Raw genomic sequence first — 24,198 nt, 5'->3', positions numbered from 1 at the left:
AAAAATTATAAAATATCTGTCATGTTTAACCACTGAAACTTCTGTAGACATGTGTTACATCCCAGGACCACGCAAACACTAGCGTGATATAAAACACTTACCATCCCTTCAAACGTGTTATTGCATTTACGAAATCTTTCTTCAAGTGTACAGTTGTGTGCTCAGATATCGCCAGTTGTGAACGTCTTGTCAAATATTCAATATGTAAGTAAAATTATACATTTGAATATTATATTTTTTTATATATATATCTTTTACGGTACCTATAATCATTCTCAGCTACATGGCACAGATGACGACGATTTTCAACTGTTTTGTTATGTTAACTCATTCTGGGCTTTTTTCTCCTATTCAAATCTTCATAAATTAATAATTAAATGATCTATTCACAACTTTAATTCTACGTAGTACTACGTGCTTCTTATTTATTGACGTCTAATTATTTGGTATTTAGATTGTACTATTAGGGCACCCTCTTACCCTGATTTTGTTGGTTCGACAATATCATATTTACCTGTTTATGTCCACAGATGAACAAACTATCATTCCTGACTATGTTTGTGTGTCTGTTTTAGTTCTGTTGATGATATAGTTGAGCCTTTGTTTTTGTCAGATTTTATTGATATCCCTTTTTTTTGGAATCTACATTGGAGTCCGTTATTATTGTTAATATTTTTATGCCCCACCTACGATAGTAGAGGGACATTATGTTTTCTGGTCTGTGCGTCCGTTCCTCCGTCCGTGCGTCCGTCCGTTCGTCCGTTCGTTCGTCCGTCTGTCCCGCTTCAGGTTAAAGTTTTTGGTCGAGGTAGTTTTTGATGAAGTTGCAGTCCAATCGACTTCTAACTTGGTACACATGTTCCCTATGATATGATCTTTCTAATTTTAATGCCAAATTAGAGATTTTACCCCAATTTCACGGTCCACTGAACATAGAAAATGATAATGCGAGTGGGGCATTTGTGTACTGAGGACACATTCTTGTTTATAAAGTTTTATTTTGGTTAACCAGTTTATTGCATACTAATTTTTAAATTTGCCACACATCAACAAAGATCCTTTATTGACAGGATTTGAACGCCTTTGTTTTTCTCACTGAATTTTCACATATATATTTCATTCAACCGCAACATTAATTTAATTTCCTTTGCTCTATTTTTTTACCTATAAGTAACACTATATAAATTTAGTATGTCCAAAGTGCTATCCTTGATTTACCTTCGTCGGCAACGTTCAAATCTGGACATTTTAAAGCCAGGGACGTAGAAACATTAGGAGCTAATACTAAAAATTAAATAGAACAAAAAACGATTATCTTAACTTATTATTTAACCTGATTAGGTTATTGGATTCAGTTTATTTCTTGTATTTATAGCCCGAAGTTAACAATCTCGTGTATAACTTGTAGTGTTTTTTCAACAAATAGCCAGTTTGTCTAAATAGCTTATATGATTATTTGCATTCATTATATTCCTTATGGTTTAAACTGAGGGCATTCGTTCATGCATATCTATATATAAACAATTTATCTTGAAATATGCTACGTGAATTTCACATACGACTTTTTATTTCTGTAATATGTTTTGTAATCTTAAATTTATAGTATATACTTTAGTAAAGGATTGTTTTAAAATGCTTCTTTAATTCGATTACTTTCATTCCAAAATTTCATATTAATTAACGTTGAGTTACCTGGCATATTGCAACAATATCTAAAAATTAAATGAATTTTTGACTTTAGCGTTATTTTTTTTATTATCTAAAAATGGTCTGATATATATATCTCACTTTCGAATTCGCATTTTTGTTAGAAATTTTGTCTTGTATTTGTTTTGTTAAGTTTCGTTTTGTCTTGTTTTTGTTCTTGATTTCTGGTGAGGTTTTTTGTAAAGGGAGAAGACGTTACATTTATTCCCAAAAGGTTTTTTTTTCTAGAGATGCTAAAAATAATTTAGTCCTTTTGCAAATCATAACAAAAGTGGGAAGGCTACCTCCAAAATCAAAATGGTGAAAACCACGCTTCACTATATATGTGTCAGTCATTACCAAAAGTCTACAGTGATTACTACTTGTTGGAAAGAAAAAAAATGTAAAACGTCGTGGAGAACGCTCATACACCAAAAACCTTCCAAGCAAAACACTGCTAAAGAGATAGGAACGTTAGTTGTAGAACACTTTCATAGTATGATGAATTGTTTTAGAACATTCAATTTTCGAAGACGTAGATCAGCCGTTAATTCATGTATAAACTTTTCTTTCCTTTCTTTATTTCAATAATTTGGGTCATTGACTTTAAGATTTTCCGAAATTCTCGCATTTTTATTACAAACATACTTTATAGTTTACCTACCGATACAGTTCTTTACAAAATTGTTGAAGTCCTTTCTCTGATCTGTAGATTTATATAAAGATGATAAAAATATTGTCAGAAAAAATAGTGTACCCTGATAGAAATAAAGACTTAAAATAATCAGGCAGTTATGTCTTTATCATGGGATTAGAATTTAACCTACTTTCGATCTTCGGCGGTTTCATCATGGCGGGTGATGCATATATAGCAGGAGACGACGTGATTACCCTGTTGACGCACCCGGACTCGCTCCCTTCGGAGTGCATTCGATTCACTCAGTTTTTGTTTGGTACCTTCATTTGTCTGAATTGCGAAATTTGATCAAATGTAAATTATGTCGCCTCTATCTACGTGTAGCATATCATAGAAACAACTTTTCTACCGCTTTTATGCAATTCAACATCATTTCTAGATACAAAGAGAAGAAAGCTGGAATCATGATATTTACAGTTACAGTTATTGTGATCTTCAGCTTACTAGAACACATGTTTGCCTTACCATGTATTGGACCACAAGGATCTACATGTGATTGCAGCGGAACAAAGGTCAATTGTAACTTTAAAAGTTTAACAGCAATACCTGATGATGTACCTTTAAATACAACATCGTTGTAAGTATGGTTATAAACACTAATGTTGGTCTTTTAGTAACTTGTTACTTTAAATAATCTGTGATTCAGTTGCCTACTTAGAATTTATGTTGATTTGCGATGATTTTTTTTTATTCAGGATACATGACCAATGTCCCTGATTGTTTTATTTTAAATTTTATTTTGAAGGGGAAGTTGATTGGGATGTTGGTCGATCTTTCGTCTATAAATTAGAGCAGTGCTTGTCATGGTTTTTAATTTTTACTATACAGAGGCTATTTGATTCCATGGTAACCTCTAAAAATAACCTTACACTAGCTTTAGTCGATAGTGCGAACATGGGTATGGACGCTGTAGATATCATAGTAGGTCCTATAAATGCCCTTTTTCATCTAGCATTAATAGCCAATTATCACCGCTGACCTCTGTGTGTTATTTTTACCAACGGGCTGAAGTATTGCATGCCCAACTCCAACTGGCAAAAAGCTTTATAGAATATCAATGGACATGTTACATGTTACATCAGTATTTTGTATGAAACTTCCTACGTATAAGAAATTTAATTTGAATTATACATCGTTTGTTATTTATATTTCCATAATCTATGCATTTTCACAAACGAGAAATTTTTAGAAAATGATTACTCCGAATTTGTCTCCCTTGGTATAAAAGTCAACGAGATGAAAAAGGATGCGATTTTATCATTCTTGTATTGGATATCTCCGAAGCAATCAACACGAATAGGATCCCAGTAACGTAATACCAGTTCATTAACCACGAATGCAGTACCTTAATAAAATTATAAATATATCCCGCCATTGTGTTATTGTGCTATGGTCATTTTTTTTATTCTTGTCTTTCATTTTTGCTTATGTGCTTTGTCTATAGAGTGTCTATATGCCAATTATTTTTCTTTGTTGACATAGTTGTTTGTTTTTATAGTGATTAAGATTATAACATTATTTTGCTCACACATTGTTGTCAACATAATGGAATTATATGCGACTGTCATACAAGTGAGATGCTTAGCTAGCTATTGAGCCAGGTTTAATCCGCAATTTTCTACATCTGAATATGCATGTAACAAGTCAGGAATATGACAGTTGTTTTCCATTTGTTTGATGCGCTTGAGCTTTTGATTTTGCCAAGGGACCTTCCGTTTTGAATTTTCCTTGGAGTTCTGTTTTTTTATATTTTAATTTTAGCGTACTTGGAAAGAAATGATTATGATGATATAAATAAGTTAATTAAACATGTTAATCACTGTAACAATGGCCGGCTCTTTGGCGCAAAAGATGATACAGTTGTTGAAACTCTTCTAAAGATTAACTGCGCGAGGTCGTTACGTATTGTCTAAATGTGAATCTTAACTGAATGTAAAAACGCACTTTTAGTCATGTTTTTACTTCATCATCAAAAGAAGAACTGCAGTTGAAATCATAAACTTCCAACTCACTAAAAATTGGAATAAATATAGGACTTTCTATGCTGTAATCTTGAGAGTCAACTAAATAAAGCATCAGCAAAAGCGTCAACAGAGGGTAGGAAGAATTTAAAAACCCTGTGAACGTGTACTTGTAGATAAAAGAGGTATGGACAAGATTAAGGGAACATGGGAATGAAGGGTTGGAAGGGAGAGTCGATAGCAGAAACCGGAGGAAGAGCGGGAGTGAAAATAGGGATATTCAAGGAAATGCTTTTTAAAAAATTTCAACTTGGAGTAGGAGTATTGGGGATTGGGAGTAAGGGGGAGGGAAGTGAGAATCGGTGACCCCAGTCCACTCCCTCGTCAAAAGTTTCTACAACACATTGCCAATCACCTCATTACAATGTTCATATTTGGTGCTGCTCATCTAGTGCAATCGACAACTGTTGTTGTATGCTAGAGGTTGATCGTTTAATTCCCGATGAAAGAATTTACGCAAACATAGAGTATGATATCATTTCCATCAAATGACAACTCAAAATTTTAAAACCATCTGTGAGATAAACTCATCATAGATACAAGGATTAACAGTTTGTGTTATTTTCATTTTTCTAGCACTGAGTCGATACCGCTGCTGGTTGACTATTAGTTCCGAGGGTGTTATCAGCTCACTAGTTAATACTTCGGAACTAACGTGATTGAAAATATATTTTTGAAATAGAATTCTCCATTGATAATTTCAGAAATCATTAAAACAAAACTAAGGATCCAAATCCCTCAGGCAAAGTTGACCTGATGTTGATTTGATTATTCTTTTGGGATAATTTTGTTCATACTATCTCACCTATTTGTTAGGTAGTTATACATCCTTGGCTTTCACTCCCTTTTTAGACTCGAGTCAATTTAGAGCTTTATATTTCTAAAGTCAACAGTCTACATTATTTTGACCTTCAGATGTCTTTTGATGTGCTAGTGTCGTTTACAATAAACATCGTTATAACAATAGAGTGACCTAAATTTGAACGAGGTAAAAGGTGAGAGCCCACAATCGATTAACTATTGCATGAGTTCAATTCTCAACACTAAATATGAACTTTTTAGGCTAAATTTACCAATATAGATGGCAACATAGAATTGAAATTTGATAGTTTCCAGTACTAGTATTTTGAAAATTGCTATAAATATTGATCTGTCTATTCATCACTCCAGTACAAGTTTTAACTTATACAAATGTCAAGCAGTCACCTACCTTTTTGTTTAAAATACAAGGATATCAACGGGTACGATTTAGAACATATTGGCCTTCTTATTAAATGAAACATCAGTAATAAGTTTCTATTTTCCATAGAACAGAACTTTTAATGCAGAATAAATAGGAATGCATGTGTTGCGGTGCTTGCCATACCCCGCTCGTATTTCAAGATATCAGAAAACGCAGACACTTTATAACACATCACTGTTGAGCTGCTGATCAGATACGAAGTCATTCTGTTCGTCAGTTAACGAAAAAGGTGTGACGGAAAATTAGTAAATACACGAAGGGCTAAAATTTTTATCTTTTAATAAACAGGCAAAAATATTACAAACGTATACTTTGGCCGCCATCCCTGATCCAGAAAATGTTGTGTGTATGGATCTAGTATAAACCTTAGCACCTTTTGGTTTCAAAACCTTTTGGGTCGGATCTTGTGGCAAAGGTTTTCTTAATGTCGAACTTTTTGTTCCCTAACATTATGGTTTTTGATTCAAGAAATAAATCGTGGTATTTTTTTAATACGTTATGATAAAGTTGTAAAAAATAAAAAGTAAAATAACAAAAAATATCCAAGGAAAATTCAAATGAAAAGTCACTTATCAAATAGCAAAATTAACAGCTCAAATAAATCAAACGAATGGAAAATGTATATTCCTGACTTGGTACAAGCATTTCCTTATATCAAAAATTGTGGTACAGCAGTCAACATTGTGTTACAATCTTAATCACTATAAAAACAAACAACTATGTCAACAAGAATAAAAACAAAATCACATGTAGACACTCAATAGGCAAAGCACATAAGCAAATACGAAAAACAAGAATACCACATTCAGGAATAAGAGCAAAGACTGGTTGGTTCGGGGTCAAGATAGTGTGTCCGGGTACACTAAAATTTATGACAAAAGAGATATTTTTTCTTTCCCTATTGTTTATTTTCCTTTTTTGGACGGTGATGTTCCTTTGGTACCATCTTACGGAGTTCATATATCCCAACTCATTCGCTATTTCCGTGTCTGTAGTGACGTTTTGGATTTCAATGAGAGTAATTTATGTTTTACTAGTAAATTATCTAGTCAGGGATCTTGTTACCACAAATTACTTAAAACCTTTACTAAATTCTTCCATAGATACAAACATTTGGTTTGCAAGTTTGACTATACCCGTAGAAAACTTATTTCAAACGGAATAGCACATCCTAAATTTTACAGTGATGTTGTTAACCGAGCTCGGAAATTTAGATACGATCCGGGTAAACTTATCAATCCTTTAGTGTAAACATATTTTATTAATTATATTCAGGTACATACATAGACATTTACATAATAATACAAGTGAAATAATTAATAGGATCCAGAAACAAGCTGCTAGCTTATATTAATCTGTTTCCTGTATCAATCCTTTAAATGAACTTATTTTAAGAGGTTACCAATTCAACATTGTAAATAAATCTTTGAATATTGTTTTTATTGGTATAGCTATTGACTTTGCTATCAGTAAATTAAAACTAAACTAAATATTACACATATATACTTTCACGGTACTACAACGTGTCGATACCTATATGTTTGTATTGTACAAGGTCATGTTTTTCTCTGACTGTTAATGACGTCTTTACATTAAATCCATTTGATTTTGGATGTTACCTCATTGATATTTTAGTCTTAGATACATGATTTGTTTTATTATTAGTTGTTATTGGCTTTGAACTAGCTGTCAGTAACTGCAAATACTCTCAGATCTGTACTTAGTGTCTTTTTTGTTTTTATGGATGAGGGGTTGATATATACCCTACCACATCCGGTCTGTTTTGTTTGATGTTTTTCTTTGTATTGATCTGATGAGTTAAGCCCTTTTCAACTCATTTTATAGTTTCTTATGTTGTGCTGTTACACCACTGTCCCAGGTTAGGTGAGGGTTGAGCGCTCACAAACATGTTTTACCCCGCCACATTCTATATGTGCCTGTCCCAAGTCAGGAGCCTGTAGTTTAGGGGTTGTCGTTGGTTCATGTCTGTCATATTTGTTTTCCGTAAATTGTTTTGTTACAAGTTAGACCGTTAGTTTTCTCAATTGAGTTGTTTCATATTTTTCATGTTGGGGCCTTTTATAGCCGACTATACGGTATGGGTTTTTCTCATAAAGGCCGTACGGTTGCCTATTATTGCTTACATCCACTTCATTTAAACTTTGGGGGATAGTTGTTTCATTGGCAATCGTATCACATCTCCTTATTTTTATGTAGCATGCAGCATGTACCAGCTCAGCGCGTCGGTCTAGTAGAAATCAAGGTTAATATTCATATTACAATTACACATTATCGTCCTGAATATGCATTTAATTTACTACTGGATGTTAAACAGCAATGCATCATCATCATGACTTTGACGTCCCATCCGGGTGTCAAGTCTTGTGTATGTTACATATATAAGCTTCAGGGAAAGAAGTTCTGTATTTCAGTATTCCTTTTACCAAATTTTTTTATTGTTATTTTCCATTAATTGTGGCTTCAACCAAATTGCTCATACTATATACAGTGTCCTATTAATTTTATATCATTACTCTTTAAGTTATGCATTACAGTTTGTTTGTTAAATCATTGTCCGGAAATAATTAAGTAAACACACTAAGATGATCAGATATAAACAATCTTTCTTTTTTCCGTTCTGCTTGTTCATTTGGAAACTAAAAAAGATAAAACGTTCACGTTAATAGAAAATTCAGAAAATTTCATGAGGATATTTTTATATATTATTGCAGGATGAACGTACTAAGAGCTAACCAGCCTTTAAACGTTTCACTCACGATCCCGCTCGTGATGTCTGTTTATTCCCAAAAAGTGTTAATCGACTTACGCAGTAATGAATTTTGGTGAGACCCTTTTGACTGATATTCAAGAATCCAGTGTTATTTTACCTATAATCATGAAATCCTTTATTTGAAATACTAAACATGCTCAAGTTTAATCAGTAATCTTCTTTTTAGAAACTTATCTACCAACAAGATATCGACTATAGCAGCAAATGCATTTGATGATCTTGTTTCTTTGGATACACTGTAAGTTTTATTGTTATGATAAAAAATGATAGAAATTATAACTTGTCGAATTGTTGGGTCGACATTCTGAATTGCACGGGTTTCAACATTCTCATTCCCAGCATATTGAATGCAGTTGGTCTAAGTTTGTTGCATTGAAATAATTCGCCTGGCATGTAGTTTTGAATATGGCTATTTTGTTTGTTTAGGCGAATTGATATTGAATATAAAATTATATGAAACAGATTAAGTTTGGTGCATTGGGCCATGACTTACATGAATAATTCGTCATGCATGCAGCTTTGAATATATTTATTATGTTTGTTCAGGCGAATTTATATTGAATATATAATTATATCAGGCAGATAAAGTTTGGTGCATTGGGCCATGACTTACATGAATAATTCGCCTGACATGTAGCTTTGGTATAGCTATATTGTTTGTTCAGGTGAATTTACATTGAATATAAAATGATATGACGCAGATAAAATAATTTTAAGTTTAGCTATACGGAAGCTATATGTCAGGCGAATTATTTATGTACGTCATGGTGTAATGCACCAAACTTTTTCGGGTAAATTTATATATAATACATAATGATATTTCGCATTTAAAGTATGCCATGACTTATATAAATGGTTTGCGTATGTAGCTTTGTATATAGCTATACAGTTTGTTCATGCGAATTTGTATTGAATATTATTATTTACATAGTGTGCTAGTGACCTAATACGTTATAAATGGGGTCAGTAAATTCCATATGGGCTTCGCTCTCACCCAATAAGGAATTTACTGACCCCATATATGTCGTATTCGGTCTCTTGAACACTATGTAACGAATTCATCCTACCAACTATCTGAACATGTGGTATTTAGACTAGTGGCCTATCAAAGTGATTAATTCTTCAATACCGTTAGAATTAAGAACCTACTTTCATTGGTCTATACAAAAACAAATGCCAACAATAACGATTTGTTTGCTTTTAATGTGTTTTATGAATTTATTTTAATCGTTCATCATCAATTTCTTCGTCTGTTGAAACCTTTAAGATTTTTCCTCAACACCGTGTTGTTTTTATAAAGGGACGTAACATCACTACTAACCTTATACTGAAATGAGCCCCGCCTACTAACCCAATATGGAACCCTACTAACCCAATATGGAACCCTACTAACCCAATATGGAACCCTACTAACCCAATATGGAATATACACGGTCTCCACGCGGTTGCTTTTAACCAATCATTTTTCTAGAAAGGTATAGGAAGTAAGAAAAATAATTATATGACACAGTTAAAATCTTTCGATAGTACTAAGATGATCAGATGTGATAATTACGAATTCCATACTGCATATTCATTTAAATCAAAATTAAAACACGGTAATGTTAAAAGAATATTCAGATGTTTTCTTGGGGATATCTTTGCAGAGAATTGCATGAATAATGTACACAGAGCAGGCATGGGGTAATGGAAATTTGTAATTGTAATGTTTGGTAATGCATTACATTTTCCAAGTAATTGCATGTAATGTGTAATGCAGCAATTTTTGCATTACACGTAATTGTAATTTAATGCATTACATAGCATTAAAAGTAACATGGCATTACTTTTTCACATACTGTAATGTATCTTTCACAGATTGTTAGAGATTTAGCTAAAGCAGAATTTAAGATTTCTGGATTAATTAAGAAAATAATCATTTGGATGTTGACTTTTATTTTATTTGAAAAGCATTACTGTAAAAGTATTTTATTGTTGTCAAAACATCAATGAATAACTTGTTATGATTAAATAACAGAAAATTGACCATTGTCATAAATCACTAATTAGTTTGTTTTGTAATCAATCTTTTCACCATTTTGACACTTGGTCATAATTAGCTCTTTGTTTATAATTTAATTTGGAAAGAAATTATCAGTAAATATTTTTTGTTCAAATTTTATTAAACAAATGTATATTTATAAAAGTAAAGTTAACATTAGTTAAAATAAATATTAAACTTCATCTCTGTAGTTTCTTTTTAGAGAAAGCACAGATATGTTTACCGTGAAACCCTTATGACGTTAAAATTTAATAGTTGTATTGAATATACTTTAATTGAATATGTATACAGATCAGTTATTGCATATGCTAGAAACTTTTCATGTTGTTTTTCAAAATATTTGATTTTTTTTCATTTACAAATATTATGGTAATGCATTGCATTACTTTGCAAAAGTAATTGTAATTTAATGCATTACTTTGATAATGCATGTAATTGTAATATAATGCAATGCATTGTAATGTAATTCGCCCCATGCCTGACACAGAGCTTACCAGCTTTTAATCATTTTACTCACGATACTTCGTCGTGATGTCTGTTTATTCCCCCAACGGTCATTATCGACATACTGGAAAAAATAATCGTACTAGTTGAAAGTTGTTACAAAAATACGTATTGTACTTATAGTAGTCATGTCATACTTTCTTTACCTGAAAATTAATTCATAATTTTGCTTTTAAAAGCTTAGAAAGGAACAAGATTTCGATTTTGCTTTGCCAGCAGATAGTTTTGTTAATCTTATGTCTTTGGAAAATATGTTAAAAAAAACTAATCAAAGATACCAGGTTTATAATTGTGTACGCCAATCGTCTACAAAGATTTCATCAGTTACGCTCGAATGAAAAAAATGAAGCCAAAAATTAAGTACAAGTTTGAAAATCATTGAAGATCAACAATTCCAAAAGTGTTTACCAAAATACAGCTAAGGTAATCTATTCCTGGGATATAATAAGTTTAATTGTAATGATAAAGAACCATTGAATTTGGATGGCAATTATAACTTCACGAATTCTGTAGTCGCCATTATGAATTGCAAAGGTAGCAAAATTACCATCTCAATGAATGTTTATTGCAATTATTTGGTCATAGAAGTTCCAGTGGACTATGACTCAGTTAAGTAAAGTAAGTGAAGATGAATGTCACCTAATAATTTGAAGTATAACGTTACAGTTTTAAGGCGCTTTTATTTACTTTATCTTTTATCATCTTCGAAAGAAAAAAATCAATGAAAAATGTGAATCAAGATAAGACAATATATATAAAACAAAAAGGATAGTAGTACAAAATGAAACACAATCCTTCAATAATTTCAATAAAATTCAGTACCTGAATACGGAAAAAGATAAACAACAGGCCATAACGTACTTTACAGGAAATAGGCAGCACGCAAACGCAATGTTGGCATTCCCTTTGACTATCGAAGAAATAACACGGAAGGAGCTATTCATGAAAACATTATTTTCTAAAATTACAATAAGCCAAAACGCAGTCCCATGTAAACTAATGTAATCGTCTAGATCTGCAGTCAATCTTTCCTCGGAAACATATTAGACATTAAGGCAGAAAATTTAGTTCTTTTAAAAATAAAACTAAGGGGTCTTCATGGACAAAAACGGTTTTAGAATAGCACTTTTATAGCTATATATAGTGTACCCAAAAAAAGCAGGCCGATTGAAATACATTTCTTTACAAATATTAAATCTTTTTTTAGATTTCTAGGTAGAAATAATATTAGCAGTTTACCAAACGGATTATTTTCGAAGAACATTAACCTAAGGAAAGTGTAAGTTTGATCGATACTTAACATAAAAGACAGGTTCATTTCTTTTTTTCAAAACCAAGAAGGAATTTTGAAATAACATCTTTGAACTTAATACATACTAATATAATAGGATTTAAAATCTAAAATTTAAATCAGTTATCGGTAGTGCTCATACCACTGTCCGTCGTTATACTACATCGTCAAGTAATAGTATTTGGTTTTTAGTTGGATTATCGATCTTTGCAAGTGATTGATTTACCCATAATCCTCCTTTTTGACGTCGACATTTAGGAAAAGCAGACGCATTTTTTAGCCATAGATTTATCTTCTAAAAAATTTCTAAAAAATCGGAACCAATCTGACACATAAGTTGTTAAAAACCTTATTTGTTTTAAAACTGTTTCAAATAGTATTTATCAAGGATTTAATTGTCGTTTATTTTGACTCGATGGATACAATTGTCGAAGGGTCATGGCAAATTATGATTTTTAGCAGACGGCATGGTCAGGTTTTTGTCGTCATTCCGAGAAGAAAATAGATTACTTCTACATCGAATTATTTCTAAATTTTATTTCCGATATGCAATTTTGACAATTTGAATTTAGTTCAAATTTAGAGCAAACTTCTAAATCTAAATTTAGCATTATTTTGGTTGATTAGAGACGCACGTTAAAAGTTGAGATGGCTGGATTATTGAATACAAAATAAAATATTGTTTGCTTTACGATGGATGGGCCATTGGCATTGGCAAATCTTATATTCAATTTTTTGTTCTCGTGTTTTGAGACACGATCGGCCACAGCAGAATCAGCAAATGCGTTGTTTTTTTTTGTTTTTTGTTTTTTGTTTCTTTTGCATTGTTTTAATTCTTATATGTTCATATACATATTTACATAATTTATCATAGCATGTCTTTTTCAGTTTAAAATGCTCAAGGTATCTGGAAGGAAGAGGCGACAATGTGTTCTACATAGGCTAAGAAAACTATTTTGCCTTCAAACATTGATGGAGATTCGAGTGTTAACATATATATAGAGGGTCCAGTAGCAACAACTTTACACAGTTCAGAGGTTATGTCTATGACTTACTATGGCTCCGGTATTCACGACCGCTACTTCTAGTTCTGCTGATGATAATCAGGTAATTTTCCAGTTTTTCAAAATCCATCTCCGTGTAGTAAGGACAATGATGATCTTGCAAGAAATGTCGATAAGTTAAAACATTTCAGGCGAATATGTTGATCTGGCCTTACCATTAGCTTATTCAGAGGCCTCTTCTGTGGATAATTAGAAAGTCGTTATTTTACAGGACTTGTGATACCCCCCAAAAAAGGGGGGTCTTCCTTTATTTTTATATGTAAGAATGTGACACAGAAACAGGCCCCTTATTTTCATGTCTTGCTGATTAGAACAGGGTTGCTTTTTCTTGCCCTGCTGTCGGGAACAGGTTTAATTTTTAAACAATTGAATTAAAAAGAACAGATTGGATACTGGATATTGAAACACGTATGTTTTTTGCTTACATTGATAAACTGTTTGGTGACAGGATTTATATTTCTGAACTAGTCTAGAAAATAAAGGTCTCTGGCCAGAATAAGGTGTACATTTTACAAGCGTACGTGTCTAGAACAGGGTATACATTTTCGCATTCTAAGCATGTCTAGAAGGTGATTTTTTTTTCTACAATATTTCTGTTTAGAACAGGGTATGTTTTGCAATGTTTTCTGGTTAGAACGGGTATGATTTAGAAAGTGCTGTCGGCACAGTTATACCTGAAAAGATAGTCAGTAACTCCCCTCCCCCGGAATACAACCAAGACAGCAACAAAACAGAAATTTACACAATAGGTACATTGGGTAACTGGACAGATGCGTTTTTTTTAGTCTAGATTAGTATATTTTGTACTACTGATCACTCGACTGTTTTTCAAGATTTACTCAAGTACATACATAGTATACGGCTAGGCGCTAAGTGGTGCGCACTAGGATGGAAGTCGTACGATGAAAAATTTCGTCTCAAAATGTCACAGGATCCAGCTGGTTCTTGGGCTGTTGTTGACCCTGACTTATGGCTACTCAATATGTATCCTCCGTCTAGTATTGGTAATGGCAATAAGAATGGGGCGCTTAAAATGTTACGCATTCAATTACCAAGGTTCATGCGGGAATCATTCATGTGCTTATACTCATTCTTGTTTAAGTTGCTTTGAGGAACACCCACTTATGATTCAGTGCCCATACAAGACTGTTTTCCTGAAGGCAGGCAGAAATGTAAGATTTAAGCAAACTAGGCCTCTGTTTAGACCGAGATTTAAGGCACGTGTAAGCAACTCGTTGCAGTATCCCGTCAATACGAACTCGTATACTGGGCAAAATATGAGGTGAATTTTTAGCAAATGCTATTACAATTGATCTTAAAGAGATATCAAATTGAGAGTTTTTGTTATATTAATCTTATGTTTAATTTTGTATAGAAGTTGGATTGCATTGATTTCGAATCCAAACTGATGTATCATCTATTGGATAAACACAACTGAATTAAAAAAAAAAAAAAAAAAAAAAAAAAAAAAAAAAATATTAAAAGAATGTAACTTTGGGGTTATACAAAAGTGTAGCTTCCTAGCTCCGACTGAGGGGTTTACTTTTGGCTTAAGGTTATCATATGAAAAGCGGGGAATAAATAAAAAATTAAACTACCGCAAATAAATTTAACGTAAATTCGTATTACTATCATGTAAAATCAATCAAGAGCTATACTGGGATCAGATACTTTTAATCTTATTAAATTTTTGTTAAAAGATAATTCTAACCTCTCAATTTAGCAACATTTTTTTTAATTATTATTTATTAAGATTATATTAAAACCAAGCACTATATTTGATGATTAACAAGCAAATATCAAAGTTAGTAAGGATGTTGATTCGTCCACTAGTATTGTTATTAATGGTAATTAATTTCAGATTTGAGCGTTGTATATTCCAGGCTCAAGTAATGCAGCTGCAGATTCTCTGTCTCGTTTTCGGGTGATCCGATCCCGTACATTGGGACCGGAAGCATTTATTATACCACACATAACTTTCATATGGTCATTTCGAAACTGGAATAGACTTTCAAATACACAAATCGGTAGTAGATAGTACGAAAAGTTTACACGGGCTTTACATTTGTTAAACAGTTTCGGGAAAGATTTCGGTCTTGCCAATGTATGGCTTATGTCCTTGCAGGACATTGTGCTTTTACTGCATATATTTTAAATTAGGATTTGCTAATTCAACAATACGTACACATCGATCAGCTTGATCTGGCTTAAGCATTTACAATAAGCTAAATGTGTATGAAGACTTTACTCAAAATTTACAGTAAGCGTTGGTTTGGAACGTTCAAGGTTGCTCCAGATGGACAGTAGGTTGACTTTTTAAGAGAGATATTGCATCGTAATTTGTCAATATTATCAGGTATATGAAGTTCTGCATACAAAGCTATGATATTCCAGGCTGTTTTTCCTTGGCTTGTGGTCTTTTTATGTATGGCTGGGGAGTTGACAGTTCAAAATATGAGCAATACATGGTCTACAAATCATGCTTTAAACAAGACTGATGTCATAATTTACAAGAAATATGTAGAAACTCATTTGGTTTCATCTAAGACCGATCAGTTTGGTAGAGGGTTAACTATAGAATAGAGTATTTTAATATTAAAGTGCAACCTGAATTATAACAAGCAATTACATTCATATATACAAGTAATTTTCAGCCAGCCAAATAGGCTTATGATGCACTGTACATTGTGTATCATTATTGAAAGTTAAACAAATAAATATAGTTCAAATTTACACGCAAATTATAGCAAGGCACGTTATCAGTTGATCACAGATTGTCTGATGGTAAAACACTTCAAAATAATATACAACTTTACACATTCTTCCTGAGCAATTAGACAAATGTGTTTGTCCAGTGGCTTTTATTGCTTTGCTATTTGCCAGATAGACTTGTAGTAGGTGGACCTCTATTTTGTCTTTTGATGGTTAGCTAGTTTGACTAAATACCAATTTTCTACAATACTCAAAATATGATCTCTACATGTTTTAGGTATTAAACATTCTCGTTGTTCGTCGAACTCATTCAACATAGGTATGGACCTATAATGGTTACTTCTATAAATTGTGACTTGGATGGATATTTGTCTCATTGGCACTCATACCACATCTTCATATATCTATATATGGAGAGAACTTGTGTTGTGATGGATTATCCAATAAAATATTTAGGTCGTTTGAAAGCGGGTGTATATTTGCGTTACATATACGAATTCCCAGTTAATTGTGTGTATGTTGCCGATTCTCCTATAAGGGATTGGATTGTTAGGTCGTCAATTATTAAGAATGTGATTTTGGAAGCAAGACAACGACCGGGAGGAGGTAATTTGGCTTTGAAAAGGTCGGAAGTGAAAATTTGATGGTAGGTTTGTTTTTACCGATGGCTTAACTATCTCTAAGGTGAAGAATATTCTAATGCGAAGATTGGAAGATCCTCACAGCTATATTACAGTGCACATTGGGAAATGATATATTTAAAATATCAAACTAGGTTACTTTCATCATTAGCTAGTTCAATTTATATCAAGGTTATATATTGATTTGCCTGTTACAACTTGATTTGGTCTCGAGTTTTATTGCCAAGACTGCAATGACGGTCTTCAAATATTGCATTATATATATATAGATTAGACCATTGGTTTTCCCGTTTGAATGGTTTTGCACTAGTAATTTTGGGGCAATTTATAGCTTGTTGTTCGGTGTGAGCCAAGGCTCCGTGTTGAAGGCCTACATTGACCTATAATGGTTTACGTTTTTTTTAAATTGTTATTCGGATGGAGAGTTGTCACATTGGCACTCACACCACATCTTCCTATATCTATTTGACAATTTTTTAGTTGCCTATATATGTTCTTAGTGAACAGTTAAACGAAACATCGACATTATTGGGCTGTTTTATAAATAATACAAATAGTTGCTTGTTAATTTACAATTTATATCATATAATGGCATATTCATTTATCAGAAAATTATTTTAATCAAATTTTGCTTGAAATGGCACAGCTATGCGCAGCTCCCCCCAATTTTATTGGCGGTTGACGGTTCTGTGAAAATTTTAACTATAGGCTAAAATTGTCGCAGCACCGCCAATTTGGCAGATTTCGCTGCGCTTAGATAACATATTTGCAGTTTACAGACTTATTGTAATCGTATGATAGCATTAGCCTCTGATTTCCAGGGTTAATAGCTTATCTTGAACTTCCCCTTTTCATATATGGTCTGCCACCTCAAACATATTCGGCGATCATCATATAACATTTTCAAAGACACATATGCATTTTTATCAGTTAATTTTAGTTCATATATCTACATGTATCACAAATTGCATTTCATATAATAGTACATATATCATATCTGTTAATAAATGCTGTGGCCATTTCCTGCCAATACCTATCTTGTTATTTTTTATGAGCATCTAAGATAATAGGATTTAAAATCTAAAATTTAAATCAGTTATCGGTAGTGCTCATACCACTGTCCGTCGTTATACTACATCGTCAAGTAATAGTATTTGGTTTTTAGTTGGATTATCGATCTTTGCAAGTGATTGATTTACCCATAATCCTCCTTTTTGACGTCGACATTTAGGAAAAGCAGACGCATTTTTTAGCCATAGATTTATCTTCTAAAACCCGCCCACCCTCCCTTAAATTTATTAGTAGAATGCAATTCCTACGGAAGATACTGCTGTTTGGTTTTGTTTGTTTATTTCAGAATTGTATTGTCTAGACTACATCAATTAAATCAACACTCTATGTGGAAAGATGTACAAAAGTTCTAATGACGAGACGGTCATTCAAGAAAAAAGATTAATCCTGGACGAGGAGTTGACGTGCATGCATATAGAAATTGAATGGATGACTTGGAAAGAAATTTATTAGTTTGTTGTTGTTTTTTTCTGATTTTTATTAAACTTTGCGTTGGTAGCGATAACTTCTGATATCCAGGGTTAGTCGCTTGATTTATGGCAGATTTCGCTGCGCTTAGATAACATATTTGCAGTTTACAGACTTATTGTAATCGTATGATAGCATTAGCCTCTGATTTCCAGGGTTAATAGCTTATCTTGAACTTCCCCTTTTCATATATGGTCTGCCACCTCAAACATATTCGGCGATCATCATATAACATTTTCAAAGACACATATGCATTTTTATCAGTTAATTTTAGTTCATATATCTACATGTATCACAAATTGCATTTCATATAATAGTACATATATCATATCTGTTAATAAATGCTGTGGCCATTTCCTGCCAATACCTATCTTGTTATTTTTTATGAGCATCTAAGATAATAAATGATATCTGATATGATAAAATTGAGAATGGAAATGGGGAATGTGTCAAAGAGATAACAACCCAACCATAGAAAAAAACAACAGCAGAAGGTCACCAACAGGTCTTCAATGTAGCGAGAAATTCCCGCACCTGGAGGCATCCTTCAGCTGGCCCCTAAACAAATATATACTAGTCCAGTGATAATGAACGCCATACTAATTTACAAATTGTACACAAGAAACTAAAATTAAAATAATACAAGACTAACAAATGCCAGAGGCTCCTGACTTGGGACAGGCGTCATAATTTTGTTTAATTTTGGTATCAAATAAATTAATCCTGAAAAATCGCCTTGGTATATGCAAGGAGGTTATATATGATACAAAAAGAAGTTGACAATAGATAACATTCCGGCGAAATGAAAAAAAAATTCAAAAACATCACACAAATAACATCGGATTAATTGTTACGATCACCGCTAGAAAACAATGGATGAAGTTTGACTGAACACAAACACAAAGAACTCACATTTTTTTAGAATTTTTACATTACATTTAAATATATATCAATCTTGTTTTTTAAAGATTGAAATTAAACATAATTGGAGTTTGTTAGACGAAACGATAACAGTTTTAGAATACATTATTATATATTGCGTGCTATTTTCATTTAGATATGTTAGAAGTATCCCCTTTGTATTGCAATCCATAAACATGTCATATACACTGTGAAATCATTTTTTTTTTTTTTTTTAAAAGACTATATACTGGTTTAGTATTGAATAAAGTGGTGGAATTGCTCAGTCACTGGCGAAAAAAAAAGACAAGACAGATATTTATCTTGTTTATTTCAAAATACCACCTTGGTGTTCGCGTGATAGCGTGGAAGCTTCATGTACACGAATTTGTAGGTTCAATTCAAATTTTGATTGTTTTATGATGTTTCATCGCCAAACAAAAATCTTTTATGAATTTAACAGAAGACAAGTCGACTTAAAATTGGACTTATAATATGTCAAATGTTTGTGTCTTGTTAGATTGTCATATATCTCCATGGTGATACGATATTCCAGGCCTTGTATTTCCTATCATGATTTCCTTGATAGAAGGTTGCTGCTCAAAAGGAAGCTATTAAACCAAGAGTTCCAAGTGATGAAGTCGAAATCATCCCTTCATAAAATTTACGGACACCATCACAAGTTGGTTGACCTTTATGGAATATCCGTTTAGCAGATGACAACGGATATTTTTCAATTCTTGTAACTATAACCCCATCCCCTTTTCCCCGAATGTGACCTACCGAATTGGACTTATCACCGTGTTTGTACTAACATGAGCAACACGACGGGTGCCACATGTGGAGCAGGATATGCTTACCCTTCCGGACATCCTGAGATCACCCCTAGTTTTTGGTTGCGTTTGTGATGCTCATTCTTTAGTTTTTTATGTTGTGTTTTGTGAACGGTTGGTTGTCGGTTTGTCTTTTTCTTTTTTAGCCATGGTGTTGTCAGTTTATTTTCGACTTATGAGTTTGAATGTCCGTTTGGTATATTTCGCCTTTTTAGCTCACCTGGCCCGAAGGGCCAAGTGAGCTTTTCCCATCACTTTGCGTCCGGCGTCCGTCGTCCTGCGTCCGTCGTCCGTCGTCGTCCTGCGTCCGTCGTCGTTAACTTTTACAAAAATCTTCTCCTCTGAAACTACTGGGCCAAATTAAACCAAACTTGGCCACAATCATCATTGGGGTATCTAGTTTAAAAAATGTGTCCGGTGACCCGGCCAACCAACCAAGATGGCCGCCATGGCTAAAAATAATACATAGGGGTAAAATGCAGTTTTTGGCTTATAACTCAAAAACCAAAGCATTTAGAGCAAATCTGACATGGGGTAAAAATGTTGATCAGGTCAAGATCTATCTGCCCTGAAATTTTCAGATGAATCGGTCAATCGGTTGTTGGGTTGCTGCCCCTGAATTGGTAATTTTGAAGAAATTTTGCTGTTTTTGGTTATTATCTTGAATATTATTATAGTTAGAGATAAACTGTAAACAGTAATAATGTTCAGCAAAGTAAGATCTACAAATAAGTCAACATGACCAAAATGGTCAGTTGACCCGTTTAGGAGTTATTGCCCTTTATAGTCAATTTTTAACCATTTTTCGTTAATTAAAGTAATCTTTTACAAAAATCTTCTCCTCTGAAACTACTTGGCCAAATTAATCCAAACTTGGCCACAATCATCTTTGGGGTATCTAGTTTAAAAAATGTGTGGCGTGACCTGGTCAACCAACCAAGATGGCCGCCACGGCTAAAAATAGAACAAAGGGGTAAAATGCAGTTTTTGGCTTATAACTCAAAAACCAAAGCATTTTGAGGAAATCTGACATGGGATAAAAATGTTTATCAGTTCAAGATCTATCTGCCCTAAAATTTTCAGATGAATCGGTCAATCGGTTGTTGGGTTGCTGCCCCTGAATTGGTAATTTTGAGGAAATTTTGCTGTTTTTGGTTATTATCTTGAATATTATTATAGATAGAGATAAACTGTAAACAGCAATAATGTTCAGCAAAGTAAGATCTACAAATAAGTCAACATGACCAAAATGGTCAGTTGACCCGTTTAGGAGTTATTGCCTTTTATAGTCAATTTTTAACCATTTTTCGTAAATTAAAGTAATCTTTTACAAAAATCTTCTCCTCTGAAACTACTTGGCCAAATTAATCCAAACTTGGCCACAATCATCTTTGGGGTATCTAGTTTAAAAAATGTGTGGCGTGACCTGGTCAACCAACCAAGATGGCCGCCGTCGCTAAAAATAGAACATAGGGGTAAAATGCAGTTTTTGGCTTATAACTCAAAAACCAAAGCATTTTGAGGAAATCTGACAGGGGATAAAAATGTTTATCAGGTCAAGAACTATCTGCCCTGAAATTTTCAGATGAATCGGTCAATCGGTTGTTGGGTTGCTGCCCCTGAATTGGTAATTTTGAAGAAATTTTGCTGTTTTTGGTTATTATCTTGAATATTATTATAGTTAGAGATAAACTGTAAACAGCAATAATGTTCAGCAAAGTAAGATCTACAAATAAGTCAACATGACCTAAATGGTCAATTGACCCCTTAAGGAGTTATTGCCCTTTATAGTCAATTTTTAACAATTTTCATTAATTTGGTAAATTTATGTAAATTTTTACCAAATATAGTTCTCTGTTACTAATGGGCAAAGTTCATGATAGATATAATTGTAAGAAGCAAAATCGTTCAGTAAAGTAAGAACTTCAAACACATCACCATCACCAAAATACAATTTTGTCATGAATCCATTTGTGTCCTTTGTTTAATATGCACATAGACCAAGGTGAGCGACACAGGCTCTTTAGAGCCTCTAGTTTTATCTTGCTTAAACAAGCACTTATCTCATCGGTCTAGTACAAAAAACAGGATATTTTTATATCACCTTAACCAGTTTCCATGTTTTGTCATAGGACTTGTTGATACAGTAAAATATTTTCGTATTCCTACCAATAGGAATTGAAGAATTGTTTAGGAAACAGTAGCAGTACATATAGCATATGTGGATTTATAGGGACAAAATAAATTTTGTATATAAAACTAATATTTCTAAATGATATGTGAAAGAGTTGATCAAAAACATTGTGATACTTAAACAAAATAAAAATTGCTAAATATAATAACTTTGACTAAGATAGAATTTATTCCATCACAAATCATTGTTTTTTTTCAGAATTTTTTTCCAAAATAAAATAAGCAGTTTACCAGAGGATTTATTTTTGTTTAATATAAATCTTGAGATGGCGTAAGTGTAACATATAGTCAACTTAATCCATAATTTATGGGGGCTTGAATTTGTATTGATTTTACCACAGATTGGTCCTTTACGAAAAATATTTTACCACGAGTGATAGCGAGACATCTTCTTTCTATTCTAATAGGACATATACGATAATTTTTTCGGAATGAGGCGCTCTAGGTAAAGACAAAATATTTGCTACTCCCGAAGTAAAACACACTGTTAATATTGATGTACAAGACACAGAAAACTCAATTAGTGACATGCTAATACGATTTACTATAACATACTAGTATGTGGACAGGTATGGACGAAGTTATCTTACTTTATTTAAGAAAATGGCTATCATCGTTTGTTTTTGTTTCCGTGTTATAACAGTTTCATGATTCATGCATTTCGTCACCCTTCAATTCGCTCATTTGCTCTAATTGGTCGAAAAGTCTGTGTTGACCAATTTCAAAGGTCACTGCCTTTATAATTTTTTGGTAGTGTACCCGCCTCGGGTGTACGAGATCGTTGGTTCGGTTTAACAGTTTGTAATGGGTTTTCCTTTTATTAAACCATTGTGGTGACGTCAGCCTATTCATATACCGTGGATTCTTTTTCTAGAATCAACGCTTCTTAAATCCTTCGCTGAAATGGACTCACCAGATTATATTCTATTGTTTCCTTTGTGTGCCTAATATCATTAAGTTTGAGTTGACTAAATTACTGATTTCTGTTCACTAATGAAATTATTTTAAAAACTTACCTTTAATTTTTGTAATTTCTATAGGCCTTTACTGGGAATCGAACCCGTCCATCAATTATGTTACGTGTTACTGACATCAACTTATCGACGAAACCTCTGGGCTACCAATCGGTTACGATTAATAAGATTATTTTATATATATAAATGAATATATGATAAACATCGGTACAACGGACACACAAGGCTTGTATCTTTATATATATACATAATAGGCAAACGTATAGTATGAGTTGGTAGCCACGAGGTTTTATGGTAAAGATAAATGAGTTAATAAAGCTAAGGACTTGTCTGTCTAGGTTCGAATCCCTGAATTCTTTTTGTTGTTTCTATAGTCTAAATTTCCATTTTTGTTCTTGTTTTGTATATTAATGCGGATATTTTGTGTAATAAGAGCGAGTTTGGTCGTTTATTACCGGATTATTGTTGGCTATTTCATATGTTTGAAACAAAACAAAAATGGATTGCATAGTTAGTATTGGTCCATTTTTGTTTTATAAATTAATATAATAGGATTTCATCTGATTTACTACATAATTTGACAAATTTTAATTCGCAAATTCCTATGCTAGAAAATCGTGATATGTCTAGAATTACGCTTATTGATAGCAATTTCGGAAACATATTTTTTATATGTACTATATATATTGTTCATTGTCGGGTTGTTGTCCCTTGGACACATTCTCCATTTCCACTAAGAATAATTTTAATAGAAATAAGTTCGAATATATCTTATTTGGTAAAAAAAAAAAGAAGATAACATTCAGATGCCTGATGATATGAAGATCTTTAAGGGCAGACGTGTTGTTTTATGTTTTTAATCATTTAATTGTAATATATAATTTATTGTAATGGATCATTTGACACAATAACATGGTTATTTAAACTCACTTACAATACCTTCTAATTAAGAATAGGCGTTAATTTTTAAAAGACATTAACACAATAGTTTAAGTGATAGATACAATGGATAAGCGTTAATTCATGAAAAACAAACCATTCGCCCTCCGGGCTCATGGTTTCTTTTTC

At 32.9% G+C, this 24,198-nt stretch overlaps 1 long non-coding RNA gene across 1 annotated transcript; it reads left to right on the top strand.

Moving 5' to 3' along the window:
- LOC139524411 (uncharacterized) lies at window positions 1–12,273 on the top strand. Its single transcript, XR_011664790.1, has 4 exons — window positions 1–204; window positions 2,763–2,960; window positions 8,605–8,676; window positions 12,191–12,273. It is a non-coding gene; the product is annotated as an uncharacterized lncRNA (long non-coding RNA).
- Window positions 12,274–24,198: the final 11,925 nt, after the last annotated feature.

Source organism: Mytilus edulis, chromosome 5 (genome assembly GCF_963676685.1).
Source record: "Mytilus edulis chromosome 5, xbMytEdul2.2, whole genome shotgun sequence".
NCBI lineage: Eukaryota > Metazoa > Mollusca > Bivalvia > Mytilida > Mytilidae > Mytilus > Mytilus edulis.
Note: the sequence above shows the minus strand (reverse complement) of the source record. Positions and strands in the feature narration are given on the sequence as shown.